We start from the raw sequence: 19,045 nt of genomic DNA on the forward strand, positions 1-19,045 counted from the left end.
CCTGGGCTGAGCCCCAGAGCGGGGGGCCAGGGGGGTGGGATGCACATAGCTGCCCACCCCGGGATGGCTGGGACTGGGGCCCCATCCGGCGCTTGCAGGGTCGGTGGGAGCTTTTCCACGGGCTCTGGCTGAGGCTCGGCTCCAAACAGTTTGCATCCTTGGCAAGGAGGGATGGACACGTTGGCCTTCCCCAGCCTGGCCTCACTTGTGGTGCTAATTAGGGAGGTTTGGAGCTGGCAGGGCTGCTCTCCCCACCAGCCGCAGTAACGAGCGCTGCTGGAGTTGCTTAATGGAGAACAGATTCCCCCAGCACAGGAGGGCTGGGTGGGCTGGCCGTGCCATACGTGCTTGTGTCCCTAGGGCATAGGAAGGGGGTGTCACGCACCCAGCTGCACCCCCACCTGCTCCCTACCTTTGCTCCAGCATCACATTTCCTTTTAACGCTGCTCCCCAAGGGTCCAGGTCCCCTGTCCACCCACCGCAGCTTGAAACTCATGGGCAAGGCTGACTGGGGACGTGGGGAGCAGAGCTGGGCTTTTTCGTGCAGCGTGATGTACTGCTGGATGTATGTGATACTCACGCCTACGAATGTACTTTAATGATGGCTGCCTTCGAAAAAAACGCAAATAAAATAGCAGTTGCCAGTGCAGAGCTACCCAAAAGCACAGCTCAACCCTGCAGTGATGTGCTGCAAACCCACCCTCAGAGATCCGGCTTCCTCCGCTGGCTGTTCAGGGCTGGGTGTTGGAAGGGGCAAGGGCAGACTTTTTTCAGCCCCTACCCCAAGCCTGAGGGACATTCGCTGCCCTGAGCAGTGCTGACTGCTCTGCTCACATCCCAGGTACTCCTGGAAATCACAGGGACGGTTCTGGGATGTGGGAATGGCAGACCGGAGCAACTCGAGTCGCTGGAAAGGGCTTGAAAAGCAAAGTTCAAACCTTCTCCTGGATGCAAACTGATGCTGGCCATCCACCTTGCAAACCACCAGGGAAAGCAAGAGTTAAACCCTCCTGCCTGGGAATTAATTAACAACAGATGTGGTCCGTTTTAACTAATTACTCTCCTGCCAGCGCTTGGTTTTTATGGTCCTCCCAGAGCCAGGAGCCGTAGCACGATGCCCATGCAGAGGCTGGCCCCGCAGGCAGGGCTTTACTGGGCACACTGGGCTTGCCTGCCCTCCTTCCCCAGCCCGGCTGGCCCCTCGTTTGCTGTCTTTAAGTGAAACAATTCAGTGAAATGGGCTAAAATTCATCAAAGAAGTCCATTTTACCAAACAACTAGCATTGCTCTGTTGTTGCTGGTTTTTAAAGCGGCTCAGTGGCAGGGTTCCCCCCAGGAGGGACACGCGTCGCCTCCCCGGGATGGGCAGCGCATCATCGCAAGGTGCTGCTTGTCCGGTACTCGGTACTCTCTGCTGGTGATTTATTATGGATGGGAGGTTGGGTGTATTAATGATGGGAGCTTATTGTCTAATTGCTAATAGACTGCCAGGGCTGCGCGTTCCTGAGGCTGCGTCTGTGCTGCCGGGCTCCCATGCTGAGCGTGTCTAGGGATGCAGCCGGTGTACAGCAAGATGTACAACGGGAGGCTTGGAAAATACGCAGGAGCTGCAGCAGACAGGTGAGAAACCCTTCTGCTTCGGGGCTGGCTCACCCCTTCGCCAGGAGGTTTCTGGGCTCCCTCGTTCTCCACGGCTGGAGGGTGTTGTAGGGGATGAGCCCTGCGCTCGAGCAGCTCGGATGCACCTCTGCTCCTTCGGTGGGGACCGCTTTCAACAGCCCAAGCTATTTCTGTCCGCAATCACAATCAATAAAGCGAGAGAGAGGTTTTATTTTCCACTCCAAATACTTTCTTCATCCTGTTTCCTCCCAGTTCACACGGCGGACTGGGGCGCGCTCCAGCAAGGAGGCCCACAAAGCTGTCTCCTCCTCCTCCTCCTCGCTGCCAATGCAGTCCCCCCCCCTCCTGCTCCTGCTCCTGCTCCCACTCCTGCTCCTGCCCCAGCTCCATGCAACCCCCATGGTCCCTTCTAATTCACTGCAATCCAAGGGGAAGGTTTTGCTGGGGTTGGTGTGGGGGATCGAGGCGAGAAAGGCATTGCACACACGCATGGGTGCACACACACAAAAGAAAACACTTTCAGAGCCAAAGGGAAAAAAAAGTAAAACTAGGTCTTTGGAAGACCCAGCAGTTCATGTAATCCCAGGTTCTGCTGAGCTGCCTCCGCGCAGCACGGCGATGGGGGGACGGGCCGAGGGGAGACGACTGCAGTCTATTAAACTTCCTTTGAGAACCTGCCAGACTGACAACAGCTGGAAGGAATTAACATTTCAGGTCCACCAGCTCCTCTCCTCGCTTTCACCCTTCCCCAAAAACCAGCTTGAGGCCACAGGGCCAGCAGCATCACTTTTTCCCACTCCTCGGCATTCGGTGGTATCTGTTCTGAGCTGATTTCTTCTTTGATCCCGAAGCTGCCAGAAGTGTGAGCATCTGCTGCACCATAAATCCCAGTGCCGGCACGAGTGCTGAGTTTGGCTCCCTTGTATCCTAGAGGGTTGGGACTAAGGTGGGATGTCACAACGGTCACAAGCCAGGTGCCTGCAAGCCGTCTCATACCTCTCAGCCTCCTGCACAAATGACAACGCTGTAAAAGAGGGGAAAAACTACCCGGGCTGCCAACTGCGCAGCACGGACGCCCTGCACGCATGCGAGATGCAGGGAATGGTTTGTTGGCCGGGGAAACGCCACCGGCTGCCAGGGAGCCCGTGTCTGCTGTCACTTTGGGGTGTCCTCGTGCCATGCATGCACCCATGCCGGGGCCAGCCTGCGAGCTGCCCGTTCCCTGATGATGGGGACCTGCCAGCCCAGCCCCCCGGCTCCTTCACTCCATCAGCAGGAGCTTGGCAGGAGCAGGGTGGGACAGCTCTGTGCTGCTGTCGCCAGCAGAGATTACACAGAAAGTTATCGTGTCTCAGGGGAAGGGGGGTGCAGAAGCTGTCTGAGCTGGGCGATAGCTGAAGCAGTGCAGAATTGGCAAATGCCGGGGGGTTTCACTGCCAAACGGCAATCTGCCTGAAAGCACCGGCTCCTCCAGCCAGCCTCGGAGGCTGGGACCCAAGCAGAGCCCATATATCCCCCGTTCTGCCTTGCTACCAAGTTGGAGAAGGAAAATGCAGAAACACTCGTGTTAACCCTCTCCTGAGTGCCTGGGGTGGGGGGAGCAGAGAGAAGCCGAGCAGCCCGGCAAGCCCCTCACCCTCATGCGCTGCCACAGACCTGGGCAAAGAGGGCAGTTTGCCCCCACAGAAACACCGAGACCCCGAGGGACACAAGGGACAAAGTCAGGATGCGCAGGACAGCTGGACTGGTGGCCCCTGGGGTTGTACACACATCTATACTCACAGGCACGTATGTCCAGGGACCACCACTCAATTTAATGCAACCCCTTCAGTCCTACGCAAAGGCAGAGAAACCAGGTGGAAGCTCAGCGGCAGGAGAGCTGGACGGACACACAGACCCCGGCTCACACCACAGGTATTTTCCCTTGCCCAAGTGCATCCTGGAGCTCAGCACCTCCATGTGCTCCAGCTGAAGGGGGCTCTGCCTCCCGGGCGCTGCCGGGTCTCAGGGCTGAGCCGGTGGTGGGAAGGAGCAGGTCGGTCGGGTTGTGTGGGGAGCAGATGATTTTTCCAGCATCGGAGAGGTTAGGAAAACAAGAGGGAGAAATAACTGCTTTGGAGGGGTTGATGGTGGGCTTGGTGTGTGGTCCAGCTGCCTGGGGAAGGCACAGCGGCTCCGGGCACACCTGGGATGGGGCATGGAAGGGCCGGATCCTGGCCCAGCAGCACTGTGCACCCAGGCACCACCATCACCAGGGCTAATTACAGCCACTGGGCTCCTGTTTATGAGCCCTGTGCTGGGTTCTTGGGTCCTCCGTGTGAGCAGAGCAGGGCCTTCAACTAGAAAAGATCCCAAATAAAATTGAGTGACTTTATTTTTGTTTTAATAACGTTTCTTCTGCCTTCAACAGCTTAACATACACCTTATTTTATCTATGGAGCTGATACAAACCCCATCAGCTCAAGCACATCCTTTTTTCCTGCTAGCAAAAGCTGCTGCCATTGCATGAGTGGCTTTCAAGTGTCACCTTGTCCCCCTTGGCCATGCAATGCCGAGGGCTGGTGCATGGTGCTAAGAGCTGGTGCATGGTGCCATGGGCTGGTGCATGGTGCTAAGGGCTGGTACATGGTGCCAAGGGCTGGATCATGGTGCTAAGAGCTGGTACATGGTGCCAAGGGCTGGTGCATGGTGCCGAGGGCTGGTGCATGGTGCCGAGGGCTGGTGCATGGTGCCATGGGCTGGTGCATGGTGCCGAGGGCTGGTGCATGGTGCCAAGGGCTGGTGCATGGTGCTAAGAGCTGGTGCATGGTGCCGAGGGCTGGTGCATGGTGCCGAGGGCTGGTGCATGGTGCCAAGGGCTGGTGCATGGTGCTAAGAGCTGGTGCATGGTGCCAAGGGCTGGTGCATGGTGCCAAGGGCTGGTGCATGGTGCTAAGAGCTGGTGCATGGTGCCATGGGCTGGTGCATGGTGCTAAGAGCTGGTGCATGGTGCCGAGGGCTGGTGCATGGTGCCAAGGGCTGGTGCATGGTGCCATGGGCTGGTGCATGGTGCCAAGGGCTGGTACATGGTGCCAAGGGCTGGTGCATGGTGCTAAGAGCTGGTGCATGGTGCCATGGGCTGGTGCATGGTGCTAAGAGCTGGTGCATGGTGCCGAGGGCTGGTGCATGGTGCCAAGGGCTGGTGCATGGTGCTAAGAGCTGGTGCATGGTGCCATGGGCTGGTGCATGGTGCCGAGGGCTGGTGCATGGTGCCATGGGCTGGTGCATGGTGCCAAGGGCTGGTACATGGTACCATGGGCTGGTGCATGGTGCCAAGGGCTGGTGCATGGTGCTAAGAGCTGGTACATGGTGCCAAGGGCTGGTACATGGTGCCGAGGGCTGGTGCATGGTGCCGAGGGCTGGTGCATGGTGCCGAGGGTTGGTGCATGGTGCCATGGGCTGGTGCATGGTGCTAAGAGCTGGTACATGGTGCCGAGGGCTGGTGCATGGTGCCGAGGGCTGGTGCATGGTGCTAAGAGCTGGTGCATGGTGCCGAGGGCTGGTGCATGGTGCCAAGGGCTGGTGCATGGTGCTAAGAGCTGGTGTATGGTGCCATGGGCTGGTGCATGGTGCCGAGGGCTGGTGCATGGTGCCATGGGCTGGTGCATGGTGCCAAGGGCTGGTACATGGTACCATGGGCTGGTGCATGGTGCCAAGGGCTGGTGCATGGTGCTAAGAGCTGGTACACGGTGCCAAGGGCTGGTGCATGGTGCCGAGGGCTGGTGCATGGTGCTAAGAGCTGGTGCATGGTGCCGAGGGTTGGTGCATGGTGCCATGGGCTGGTGCATGGTGCTAAGAGCTGGTACATGGTGCCGAGGGCTGGTGCATGGTGCCGAGGGCTGGTGCATGGTGCTAAGAGCTGGTGCATGGTGCCGAGGGCTGGTGCATGGTGCCAAGGGCTGGTGCATGGTGCCATGGGCTGGTGCATGGTGCCAAGGGCTGGTACATGGTGCCAAGGGCTGGTGCATGGTGCTAAGAGCTGGTGTGCAATGCTGAGGCACAGAGTCACCCCGCCAGCACCAGGATACCTGCCTTGCAGAGCAAGCAGAGACTTTTCCGTGCAGCTCGTCAGGAAGAGGTGCCTCATAAACCCAAATACTGATTTCCTGCTGCAGTCGGTGGGAGTTGTTTTCTTTAAAAATGCAGCTGAAACTGGAGAGGAGATGGAGTTAGCTTAAATATCTGGGAGCTGGGGAGTTTGCTGTGTGTGAGACAGCGCCAGCAGCCAACACACACACACATGCGCATGCACCCGCCAGGGATGCCAACATTTGAAAGCCATTAACAGGAATATTTTGGGAGGAAAATTCAGCCCTACCTTTAACCCCACACAGAAACACACTGAACAGCCCCCATGAGTTATAGAGTGAAAAAAGTGGCACCATTTTTCTTTTAAGACCAAAGCGCTAGTCCGCGCGAAGAAGGGAAAGTTGGCACACGTTGCACACACGTGCATGGCAGGGCGAACAGACACTCACCTCCCATGCATTAATTCACTCCTATTTACATGCTGCGCCTCATACGGGCTTCTGCTCACACCCACCCTGCTTCCCCCACGTGCACAGAGGCGGCGGTGGCATGTGGAGGTGACCCCAGCGCTGCTATTTCCTCTGTGGTATATATATGTGTGTGTGACAGACCCTACAGTGTGCCATATAGTCTGTCGCGCCATATATAGCTATATATACAGAAGTGCATCTACATAGACACACATGCCTACATATATATATACACATATACATGGTTTTCTGCATTCGTTTGCTTGTATATATTTTTCTGTACTCGCCCCAGGTAGTACGAACTGCGTTAGGTTGTTGCAGGCTGCATCCCGAGAGCTGGCTCTGGGTTTCCTTTGCCTGTGGGTGGGTTTCCCCTCGGTGATGGGACGCCCTGTGCTAGGGCTGGGTTTCCCGTGGAAAGCTGAACCTCCTACCCGATTGCCAGAGCTCAGTAGCCCCCTCAGTAATCCGGGAGCCAACCCCTGTGCTGCCATTTGGTGTTAATTACTTGCTGGCACTGCTGATGCTGGAGGGATGCTGGTGGCTCCCAGTAGGTCCAAACTCCATTTCTACCCAAGCCCCGTTGATTTCCAAGCTTGTTCCTGCCTGATTCTGTTCCTGGTGATGGGCAATGATTTTTTTTTTTTTTTTTTTTCATTTAAGGTTCTTGAAAGGGCACCGAGTCCTCATCTTTGCTGGGTGTCTGTGCTGTAGTGTCTCTGCCTGCTCCGGTACCCATGCTGCAGAGGGGAGAGATGCATCTAATGTGTCTGGCTCGGTTATTTTGCTCAGGATTTTGGCAGCACGGAGGGAACTCTCACAACATACACCATGCTGAGCGCACAGCCCCTCGGCTGCGCCAGGACCTATATATATATATATATACATATACATATATACACACACAGAGAGGAGGCTCAGCCATGCTGGTGATGATTAACCGTGTGTGCTGCCTTCCAGCCACCTTTTATCTCCTCACCATAAAGCAGATCCTGGGGGCTTCCTGCCTTCCTGGCTGTGCTCAGCCTCCTCCAGGCCTCTCGCCTTGCTCTCCCCTTGCCCCACGGCAGCCGGGCAGCGAAGCCGCTCAGAAATGGCTTCCAGATGTTGCAAGCAACCAGCTCTTGCAGCCCGGAGCAGCTGGGGCACACAAGCCCCAGCCAGGCACGTTTCCCTGGGTCCCTGCCGAGCCCAAAAGCAGAGGCTGCCCCTTGCACCCATCCCGGTCACCCTCGGCGGCGGTGGTTTGGCTTTTTTGGGCAGCCCGGCAGGTGCCGGAGCACAGCCCTGCCCCATACCCAGCGGTGCAATGCCAGGTTGCCCAAGGTGTGAAGTTCTTTGGATGCTCCCACCTGGCTAGTCCAAAACTGCAGATTTTTAAGGCAATTTTATTGGCATGATGCTGCCCTCTAGTGAAGGGATGACCAGTCATCCCAGTCTCCCTGCCAGTTGCGAGGCCCCGGTTTGCTCCTCGAGTGGAAAATCGGGACACGAGTAGACTATTTTTACTACAGACGTGCTCAGCACCTGCACCTCTTAGTGACATCCAAAGACACCCATTGCATTAGCAAAAATTCGACACAACTTCATCGGGAGCAGTTTCTAGGCAAAAAGCACCAAGAAAAAAAAAAAAAAAAGGAAGAAATCAGTGTAAGAAGAATTAAAAGGGATGTCAGAGGCTGCGCTGGCAGCAAAAGTGCCGGTCGGCTCTGACCACCCCGTGGAGATCTGCCCTGTCTCAGCTGTGGCCGTGACACCCTACCAAACTGGGGGGTCCTCTGGGTTGCTTTGCTATGAGGTGGGTTTTGCTGGGGGCCAGGGACCAGCCAGGTGCTGGGTATCAGCAGTGGGTGATGGAGATGAAAGACGAAATCTCCCAGTAGGGAATCACCTGGCATCACCCCATCACTGGGCGGTGATGGGGAACCACCTGCAGAGGGGCTGGGGTATAAAAGGTTGTGGGCAGGGTAGGGCTTTTCTTGTGGGGGTTGGTGGGGTGGGCTTTGTGGGGAGCAGCCAAGGTAAGCATGTGCTCTCCCTTTTTCCCTGGTAAAAAAGCAGGAGAAGGCGGTTGGGGTAACCCCAGGCTGGCAATGGGAAGGTGGGGAAGCTGATTTTCTCTGCCCATCAGACCACCCTCCCCTTGTGTGGGGTTGCTGGGCTGTGCTGAAGGTGCAGTTGCTTCTGTTATTTTGGGGTTGAATCTTCCTGTTTCTGCCTGTAGCTCTCTGCCCTAAAGTCTTGATGCTGTCTTTCCCTTCCCAGCTAGGTTTTGTTCTCCAAGTCCTAGGGCTCCTCTGTAGCATCTGAGATAAAAGAAATTGCTTTCCAGAGGTTGCACTGGGGCTTGGTGGCAGCTGGGTTCCTACAGTGGTTGCTGTCTCTGCTCTTCCCTGAAAACTTCTAGCTTTTGGAAAAGCCAGAGTGTCCCCAAGCACTTCTCCCATCCCTGCCCATGGGCTCTTTTGCCCAACTAGCTTGATCCCAGGGTTGCTTCCAATGCAATAGGTATTTGGGATGGTGTGAAGGATCACACCAGGTCCCCACAAACATCCAGCTCAGCATTCCAAGCAGTCCCCCAGTGACCGTGCTGCTGCCACCTGTAGCAGTGGCTGCACTTCAGAAGATTCACTTGTACGTGACATTTTACAATCCCCCGGCGAGGATAGCCCAGTGCATGCTACAGCCATCACTATTCTTATTTTCTGGGGTGCAGAGCAAGGCTGGCCTTGTGGGTAGAGCTCTGAACAGTAGAGAGGAGGCTTCGCACTTGTGTCACACTGCTCAGGTGTCAGGTGGGAATGAAAATTCCCCTGCCTTTTTCACTCCAGCCTGTTTGGATTGCAAATTCCAGCGCTGGCATCCTGGCCCTGCAGAGTACCTGGCACAGCACCTCTCTGTTACCCCAGTGCCCAGGCGGCTGGGAGGAGAGACTCCCCACCCCCGCATCCCCATCCCACAGCCGCTCTGCAGGACCAGCCTGTGCCTCCTCGTCAGGAGCAAGCATTCACCCACAGGGGACGGAAAGCAAGCGAGGGAGGTGAGCATCTACATCGCGGTATTTCTTGATTGTAAATGGGAGCTGTTGCGGTCACAAGCGCTTCGGTAGCCCTTTGACTATTTCTCTGCTTCAAAATTTTTGAGCAGTCTTGCTGCTGGCTGAGTCCCCCAGCAATGCATCTGGGGTCCATGCACCTCTGCACCAGCCATAAGCCCCTCTGGACCCCCTCCCCTCCTGAGGTGAGTATTGATACCCATCCTTAACAGAGAGGACCACAACCAACCCTGGGTGCCCATGACTGCACCAACAATACAACTCCTCTGCTCCCAGTTGATGTCTCACAAATAGCTGTGGCCTCGTAGGGAGTTGCTAGGCATGAAGCAGAGCACGGTGCAAGCTGTGATCATCCCTGCCTGGTGCCCCTTTGTCCCTTTGGGTCGCTCTGTTTGGGGTTTGCTGAGTGTGTGGAACACATCCACACAGTAATGTCCCATAAAGTTTGCGCTGTTCCAGGTTGTGGTTTATGTCCCCTGGGTTTTATGTTTACATTGAGTTATTTTCAATAAAGGTCTTTTATTGTCTGAACTATTTCATGTTCAATAAAGGTTGTTATTGATGATGGTTCAATATAGCATCATAAAAATTGCACATGGCAAAACATAATGAAATGCCCTTTCACGATAGTGTTGCGCAAAGTACAAAAAAACCCCTATGATAAATTCTTACTTAATAAAACCCCTTGCACAGATGAAGGAAAGTTGCACATAATATTTCACCATTTTTTCTCCTAGGAGCAGGGTATTCTGCGCCTGTGGCAGCTAGCTGGGTGCTGGCACAGCTTTGGGGGTCTCCCCCCCAGCGGGACACGGGTGACAGAAGCCGCGTGGAGGGGGTCCTACTTTTTGCTCCATGGAGATGGGTTTGCTGAGGCACAGACCAGGTTTTCTGACTTGCCTCCTGCATGGCTTTTAGACAGGGTGAGGCAGCCGCCTCTGATGGCCACCACTAAGCCATGCGAAATGGAAAAAGGCGACTGCACGGTGCGAGAAGCTGCTCCGCAGAGGTGCCAAAGCCCCTCACTGAGCCTTTGCTCTCCCCTTTCTCAGGGACTATGGCAGAGCATGCACCAGTACCTGCACACAATGCCAAGGGATGCCCATAGCAGCAGTTTCACCCCCCTGTGTTTGACTCGCAGCAGCTGAGAAGGAGGCTTCAGGAAGAAAAGGGCATCCACAGCCTCCCTGGCTGGCAAGGAATCATCGTGGATGTGGTCCACGGGTAGGCTCCCTGGGGTCAGCGCTTGCTGCTGGGCAGAGCAGGCTGAGATCCCTCCAGTAGCTTGGTGGGAGTAGAGGGTTGGCCCCTGAAACTGGAAAACAAACAGAAACCTGTCGTACACTGCTGCACAGCGTGGTTGTCCAGCTCTGTGGCACCAGCCGTCACAGAGGGCCAGGGCTCGGCAGTGGCAACGAGCATCTCGAGGGAGGGTGGGAGCTGCCAGCCCCCATTAGCATCTCCTGCATCCTCATCTGCTCTTAAATGCTCCAGAGGGAGATACCACAGCAAAGGCACCTGGGCTGACCGGCTTCCCTGCCCACATTGCTGCCAGCCCAACCTGGGCAAACCTAAAGCATGGTTATCCATCTTTCCAGACCTCTCCCTTTTCCCTGCCGGAGCTGGGGATATCCCCATTTGCACAACCACAACACCAAACTAAATATGCTGATGGGACATAAGCCTGTGTGTACTCCCCCTGCAATGCAGCTATTCTGCATTGTATAGAAATCTATTCTGCATTATATAGAAATATAGATAATAATATAGAAATAAATGTAATATTCTGCATTATATAGAAATATATATAGAAATAACACCCAGAGATATTATTTCAAGGTTTTCCGGACATATAGTGCCAGCCTTGCTAGGGGACAGGGTGGAGGATGGGGGGGGCTGACCTTGTGGTGGCATGTAGGTGAGTGTCCCAAGGAACAGACAAACTCTTCAGCAACCCCAGAAACCGTATCATTTCTAAGCTACGAAGGGGAAACAGGGAATCATTGCGCTTGCTCTGCTCTTTGGCGAATCCTTCCTGCTTTTATCCCAGATGAGCCAAGAGATGCTCGGGCTAACGTGGGCCGGGGGCGGCAGGTTCACAGAGCTGAGCTGGCACCTTCTGCCTGCACATGTATTCCAGAAATCCCAAGGCTCTAAGGAAAGGGAGGGATAAATAAAAGTTGGCTGTTAGTTGGTACCAGCCTCGAAGACTTCTCCCTGCGAGAGAGTATGGAATAATGAATAAAAGTACTAAGAAAGACAAGGGAAAAGCTAAAAAAAAAAATCTATCAGGTTCTTCTTTTGCCAGTTTCCCCAAGTATAAAAGATAAAACCCTGTCCCTTTGTCCCCTCACTTGCCCTCTACAGATGCACATGCAAAATCTAATTAAAATTTAGCAGAAGAGGAAAAAAAAATGACACAGGGTTTTTAGCTTTAAAAAAAGAGAGAGAGAAAGAAAGAAGATCCTTAACAAAGGCCATAATATTAACAGGGCTGATTCGTCAGCCGCTACCTGATAATATAGAGTTGAGCGAGCTTTATTAACGTTGGAAGCCTTGGCTCTTTGTTAATTACGGGCTTTGCTAATGATTTGGAATATTGGCCGGTTCTGGGGGATGTTGATGAATAGAGACCTCGCCAAGATTTATTCCTAATTATCTCATTTGTCTCCCTCCATTACTTTTTATGGCTGAAATTTATGGAGCTATTACCAGGGACCTCGCCACGGCTCTGAGATGATTTGGGAGAAGAGAGATGTTTAATAATAATAACAATAATAATAATAATAAAAAGCTAGATTAATAGGAAACCGATTACATGGCGGCAGGCGGTGGGGGCTGATCCGCGGTGACCCCCGGTCCCGGAGGTGCCTGGCCCCGATGCCTCTGTGTCCCTCGGAGGGAATGGTGTCCTTGCCCAGCAGCAGAGGGACATCTGGAGATGCTGAAAGAGCTGCTGGGAAATTCCTCCTGGCACCTGTAAGAGTTGGGAAACTCCTTTCGGAGGGAATGGCAGGAATCCAGCCGGTTTTTTGTGTGTGGCTTCTCCCCGCAGCCGCCCCTGTGCAGGTCTCCTCCGTCCCCTCCAGCTGATGCTCCTGAGCCGCTGTGGCTGCATCGTGATGCTCTGGATCCTGATGCAACCTGAGAGCTGAAGTTAGAGACAACACCAAAACCACAAAAACACCCCAGGGCCTTCCATCTAACCCCTGGTGTTTCCATCTCTCCACTCATCCCACCAAAATAATTCAGTGCTTAAATATCTGGTACCTCGGGCCATTCATAAGGGGGTTTTGCCGTGTCCCTGTGAGAGGGGGGGGTGGCCATGGCAATAACAAGTCCTGTCTGTCCACCATGGGCTGGACCAGTGAAGCCAAGAGGCTTCCCAGCAAACTAATGCTCTTCCATCCCATCCCGGGGCCAGAGCCGATGCCAAGCCCACCATCCTTTAATTATCATGCAAAGCAATTATTTTTCTCAGCTGCGCTGGGGACTAATTCTCTCCCAGAGTCTCCCAGTAAACATTTTCCCAGTACTATCAAATTTGCCACACAAAGGAGAGCCAGGGCTGCAGCTTATCTCCGTGGAGTATTATTCCCCTATCTTCCAGCGTGTAAACCTACTCTCGTCCCGATAAGAGCCCTCACACAAAAGATCAAAGGCAGCAAGACTCTTACAGAGAGGAGGGTTTTCTTCTTTTTTTTTTTTTTTTTAGTGTTATTATAAATCTGCAGATCCAGAAGAAGCTGCATTCCCGCCCAGTAATGCAGATTAAAATAATTACCCACAGCTGGTTTCATTAGCCAAGAGGAAAAAAATATTAGCATTAGTGATCCAGGGAACCCCAAATTACAGCATCCCTCGTGGGGACGTTGCTGCACAGATGGGGCTGCAGCGGGAATGGGGACAGGAGCATCCCAGCATCCCACTGCAGGCACGGGACAAGTGCAAGCACAGCCAGATTTTGGGAGAAGGAGCATTTCCCCTGGACAAATCGTGTCCAAGCAGGATTTGCAGGGGTGTCAGTGGTTTGCTCAGAGCACCTGCACCCACGCAGCTGCCCCCCACCCCCTGTGCCCCCATGGCCACTAACCCCCTATAGAGTGAGGGGTGCTCCTGCTGCAGCTCTGGCCACTTGTCAACCTCATCACATCCAACGGCTTCTGCAAAAAACAACACAGAAAAAAAGGGAAAAATACTGCATTTATTGAAACAAAATACATCAGTGCCTTTTTTTTTTCTTTTTTTTGTTTCATTTTTGTTAAGTAATGGGGTTTTCCTCCATGCATCGAAAGGGGAATGGGCTGTAAAGCTCACCCTGCTTTATGACAGCCAACGCAATCAGCACAAAATGCTTCAGCTGGGGGTAAACAAAGCATTTGGGTGGCCCCACAGCACTCTTCCCCAAAGGCCAGGTTTTGTTTTCTCCCTCCCTCCTAATTTTGCCTGCTGACCCAAAACCCAAGGTGCCAGCACATGGTTACCTCTGTCCCATGGCTCGTCCCTGCCAGCCCCAGCGCATCCCCCACAACTCACGGATGCTCTGAGCCCCTTTACTCTTTCTGGGTGCTGCAAAAGGGACTGTACACCCGTTTCTTTTTTTCCCCCTTTCTTTTGCACCCAGGTGAAGGTTGGTGCGAACGAAAACCAGGGCTGATGGGAAGCTAAAGGAGCTCTTTCCTCCTCCCAGTCAGGAGGAAGACAAGGAGCAATTGCCATGGGAGATGAGAACAGCGTCGATAGATGGGCCAGGGATGGACTTCAGGGCATCCAGCCCTCCTGTCCCAGCTCAGCCCCTGGAATCTCCACTTAAACCCACCCTCCCAGCACCCCAGGGACCCCAGCAAGCCCCCAGGGACCAAGGCGATGCTCAGCATCCCCTGTACCCATTTTATCCTCCGGAGCCAGGCTGTGCCCACAGCGATGCTGGCTGGCACCAGCTGGGGATCGGGCTCCAAGCGCGGGAGTGAGAGCACCCCCTTCCCACCCGAGCTGGAGCCCGTCAACACAGATGGCAAAATCCAAATGTTATGATAAGGTATTTCTCCCAAATTTCCATCTTAATAGAATTACGAGCCTGTAATTACCCTACAAGCCTGAAAACCTGCCGGAATCCCAATTAGGAATCTGAGGACATAATTGGCCCCTAATTAGAAAGATTTGTCAAATGCGAACAATTTTCTCACCTCTTCATTTTTTTTTCCTTCTCTTTTCCTCCTCTTTTCCCCCTTGTGAAAATACAGATATTTTCTTTTCCCCTCCACCTCTTCCCCCATAAACAGCGGGCTGCAGTCTCCCAGCTGCACCGCGCTCTGCATCCTGCTCCTTCAGGCTCTTGGGAAAGACAAACTCCACAGCGGCTGTTAGGCCATTTTTTATATTTCCTGGAAAACTGCACTGTAAAAAAAAAAAAAAAAAATTAAAAAAAAATAGAAGTGGAGAGAGACCTGCAAATCAGCAGCCTTGGAGTTTTGACTTGGCTCCCACTGCCAGGACGGACACTGGTGGGCTGGCTGGGTGGTGATGCTGTTGCTGGAGCAGCTGGAGGGGGGGGGGATGCAGAGAAGGTGGTGGATGCTGGGCACAGTGTGCCGTGGTGGGGGGCATCACCCCGTGGCTGCCATCCCCAGCGGGATGGAAGGGTTTTGGGGAGCAGCTGCTGGAGCTGGGCTGTTGCAGGGGCTGGGATGTAGCAGCTCTGGTCCCTCATAGCAGTGGCACGACCAGACCCAGAGCAATTCCCCTACCAAACCCGGGTCTTGAGCTTAAACACGGTGCCAAGGTGACATTGGCACAGACCCACGCTGCCCCCCAAGCCCTGAGCCTGGTGATACCCATTGCCCACACAGCCAGTCAAGGTGAGAAAACCCACCCTGGGAGCAAAGCCACGGTGGTTCCCGGGAGCACCCAGCCAGGTAAGTGCGTGCAGCCCCCTGGAGATCCCGTTTTGGGGAGGATGGACCCTCACTCCTACAAAGCAAGCAGCCAAGTGAAAACCCGGAGCGGGTTTGGGCTGAGGAAGACCCATTTAAGGGAAAGCTTTGCTGCCCCGGCATGAGATGCTCCCACTGCCTGCTGTCTGCAGGGGAGATGGAGCAAAGCAAGAAAACCAGAAAAACCAAAGGAATAAAGGGAGCAAGTGGACAGACTCCCTAAAAGGGGGAAAAAACCTCCATTTTGGGGAATGTTAAGCACGTGGCCATGGGCAGGGGGTCACGCAACCCAGCACAGAGCAGAGGGCCTGCATCACCCATCCTGTGGGACCCCACGGAGGGGCAGCAGCACACCAGGGGCTGGAGGGGGCGATTGGGTGAGCTGATGGAGAGGGTGAAAGCGACTTGTTGGCACAGGGGGTCAGCACCCTCGGCAGCTGCCTGGTGCCACAGCAGCTTGTCCCAGCTGGAGCTGCAGGAAAGGGGCTGCTGTGGGGCTTCATGGGGACATCTCAAGGAGGAGGAGGGTTGTGCTGCATCACCAACACGTTACCATTAACACCGCCAACAAGTGCTCCCCACTCACACCCACTGCACCCCTCACCCCCAAAGTTGCGCCTGCACCCCATCCCTGTCCCCCCACCCACACCGTCCCAGTGCTGTGTGCTGGGAGCACAACCACCCCCCCAGACCAGGTTTCACAGCCTCTCCCACCTCTTCTTCCTCCTCCTCCTCCTCCCACCAGAGGCTCTTTAGTTAAAAGTGACAACAGGAGGGGAGGGATGGTGGGGGAGATAGGGGGAAGCCTGGTTTTCCTAATTAACAATTAGCACAGAGTGTGCTGCTAATTATGTGGTTCCATGTAATTAAGAAGCTAATTAGTGCAGTGTCAATTAAGATTTAATTAGTACCCTTGTCAAAAATACTTGAAAGCGCAGTTTATATGCAAGTACTTCAATATTTCAATGGTCATGATCTCCCCGATGCGGGGAGCGCCTGCTTGCCAGCCCTCGTCGGAGCCTGCTAACATCTCTCCCGAGTTTATTGATATTGTCCTTTAAAACGCTGTCGCGTGTGTCTCTGTAACAGACACTTGTATTGATTCTGCAGGCACTGGTGACGTGGCAAAGCTTTGCTTCCCACCGGGATGGGGCTACCGGTGGCCACCGGCATCCCCAGGGCTGCAACGCGCATGGAGCCCCCCTTGCCCAGGTCATGCTGCACGGAGGCAGCAGTACCAGCACCTGGAGGACCCTGGTACTGTGACCACAGGGCTGTCAGGGCTTGCTCCAGCATCGGCCACCACTGAGCAGCTCTGGACAACCCCGCATTGCCCAAGCCTGTACCCAGGCAGCTTCCTTGCCTTCAAGTTGCTCTTTTAAAAGAGCAAAAAATAATAATAAAAAAAAAAAATGCAACACCCACAGCAGTAATATTTTGTGCACTCAAATGCTTTTATTCCCATAATCATTCCTGCTGTCTCCAAAGATGCCGACGACTTGCCTATGGGCACGTCGCTGCGTGGAGCTAAACCTATGTCCTTCCAGTCTGGAAAACAGTTGAGCAGCAGGACCACACTGCGCATCCTCAGAGGGACACCTCGGACCCGTGCTGCTCGGTGGGGCTGTGCCGCTTTGCCAAGCTCCACATCCCCCTACCACGAAGGTGGGACAGCAAAGGGTCCAGCAAAGCCCCGGGGACCAAAGGCAGTGGCTGTTGACAGCAGAGCAAGGAGGAGACGTGGAGGAAGGATGGGGAGAGCCTGGGTGATCACACAACAGCCACACCAGCCGCACCTCTACAGCTCGGAGAAAAGCCTCTTTTGGCCCCTGCTTGGCCCGGGTGAGGGGTCCCACGGCCACCAGCAGTGCTCCCGGCTCCTGCCCACAGCACTTGGGACTGCCCGGGAATTTGTAATATCAGGAAGGGTGTGGGCTGAGGCAGGAGGAGGAAAGGAAGAAATATGTCGAGGGCTCTCAAGGCTTCAAGAGACGCATAAACAAAATCCCACCTACACAAACAAACCAAGGAAACGCTCCACAGTTTGTAAATCATCCTCTGCAAGCAGCTCAAAGGTTCCCAAGCCCAGAGACGCAAGGCAAAGAGCCAGCCACTCACTATTTTTCAACTTGAAGGTGTGGGGCTGCTTGCAGGGTGCAAACTCAGCTGTGGCGTGACTGTGGCTGGGAGGGGAAAGAGCTTCCCAAACCCCCAGCCGCTTCCGTGTGCTCCTGGGAGCTGTTCCACGCTGGCCACCTTGGCCGGGAGCAGGAGCTGCTGTTTGCCATGTTCTGCTCCAGCAAAGCCCTGCCCTCCCCCCCGGGCACTTTCCATGTGTAGATCTACCCCCCAGCACACGCGCACCTTGGGGCTTGCCAAGTCCTCCAAAGCCAGTGCCAGCAAATTAAAGGCTGGCTAGCTCGGGAAGCTGGTTGCCACACATTTTGGGTCTCACTAATTCCTTTGGGGTCTCACTTATTCCTTTTGGGCACGGTGGCAATATAACTTGGCTCAGATGGGGACCAGGTTGTTACACCAGGCACTGACCAGTCCCAGAGAGCATCCGAGCAGGAGCCCCCTCCTGCAGCCCACCCAATGGCCCCGTCAGCCACACCAACAGCTGGCGCTTTGGCATTTTCACCAACCATCCTACCCTTTGCTGAGCGAGTATTGCCAAGAAATGAACAACCCAAGCATGGATTGGGAGGTTTATGGTCTCAAGGAGGCCTGGGATCGAGGTGGTCCACAGGATAAGCTCCGTGAGCGGATAAAAACCCCTCAGGAAACCAGTTTGCACTTTTTGAAGCGCTGCAGTTGAGCAAAACCTCGCTCGGGCCGTGGCACTGAGTGCCAAACATATGTGCACAGAGCTCGACTGCAAAAGGCCTCCTCAAAAAAGCAGTTGCTGAGCAAGCAGCTCCTGTCAAGATGGGAAAGCCTCGTCCCCCTCAGCTTCATCCCCCGGTGCAGTTTGGTGGAGGCAGCATCCCTGTGCCAGCCCAAGGGACCAGGCTGCAGCCCAGCAGAGCATCACTGGGAGATGGACCATTTCCCCTGCCCAGATGACAACAGTTGGTTTTACACCCAGGGGAGGAACAAGGGTGTATTTCTTGCCTCTGCACTAATTGTGTCTCTGTGAGAAGCTTTCAGGACCACACAGAACAGCAGAAAAACTCCCAAGGGACTGAAACAGGGTCAAGGCAACCCCCCCAGAGTAACCCCATAGAAGAAATGAGCCAGGAAGGAAGCAGAGACCAGGACAGCATCAGTGTCAAATAGCTGGGGGGGGCTTGGTGCTAGCCATGGGGAGGCAGGGACCCCCCCATCTGCTCTTACAGACGGAGCCAGAGCCATGCATTTTTGGGACTGGCGAGGCCAGCAGGGCTGTCCCACATGCTCGGATCCAACAGGTCATTGCCATCCGCCCCGGGCACGCTGCTGCAGCCCCAGCCCTGCCATGGCAGAGGGGGACGTGTGGGTTTATCACCTTGTTTTAAAAGGGACAAAAGGAGATGGGAGACACGGGGAGCTCAGCCTCAAAGCAGCCACAGCCAACGCACCTCCCAGCTGGAGCCCAGCAAAGCCACCGCTCCGGAGTCGCACGGATGGAGGGACGAGGAGTCCAGGGAGCACGGAGGAAGCACAGGAGGTGCTGGGATTTTTCCCCCCTCCTTTCCTTCTCTCTCCCCCCTGGCTTGTACGCGGCTGAGCCGCCTGCTCTCCCACAACGGCTGCCAAAATACAGCGAGACAGGGTATAATTACAGACACTTACTGCGGCCATTACACCACCAGCACGGTCTGCGCAAAGTGACACACGACCCGTCAACTCCTTATTCACGCCATTAAGGGGACTCATTAGCATCTTCGCTCAGAAGCAAAATTACCCTCACTGCTCAT

The sequence above is a fragment of the Falco punctatus genome (assembly GCF_963210335.1).
Source record: "Falco punctatus genome assembly, chromosome: 17".
Lineage (NCBI taxonomy): Eukaryota > Metazoa > Chordata > Aves > Falconiformes > Falconidae > Falco > Falco punctatus.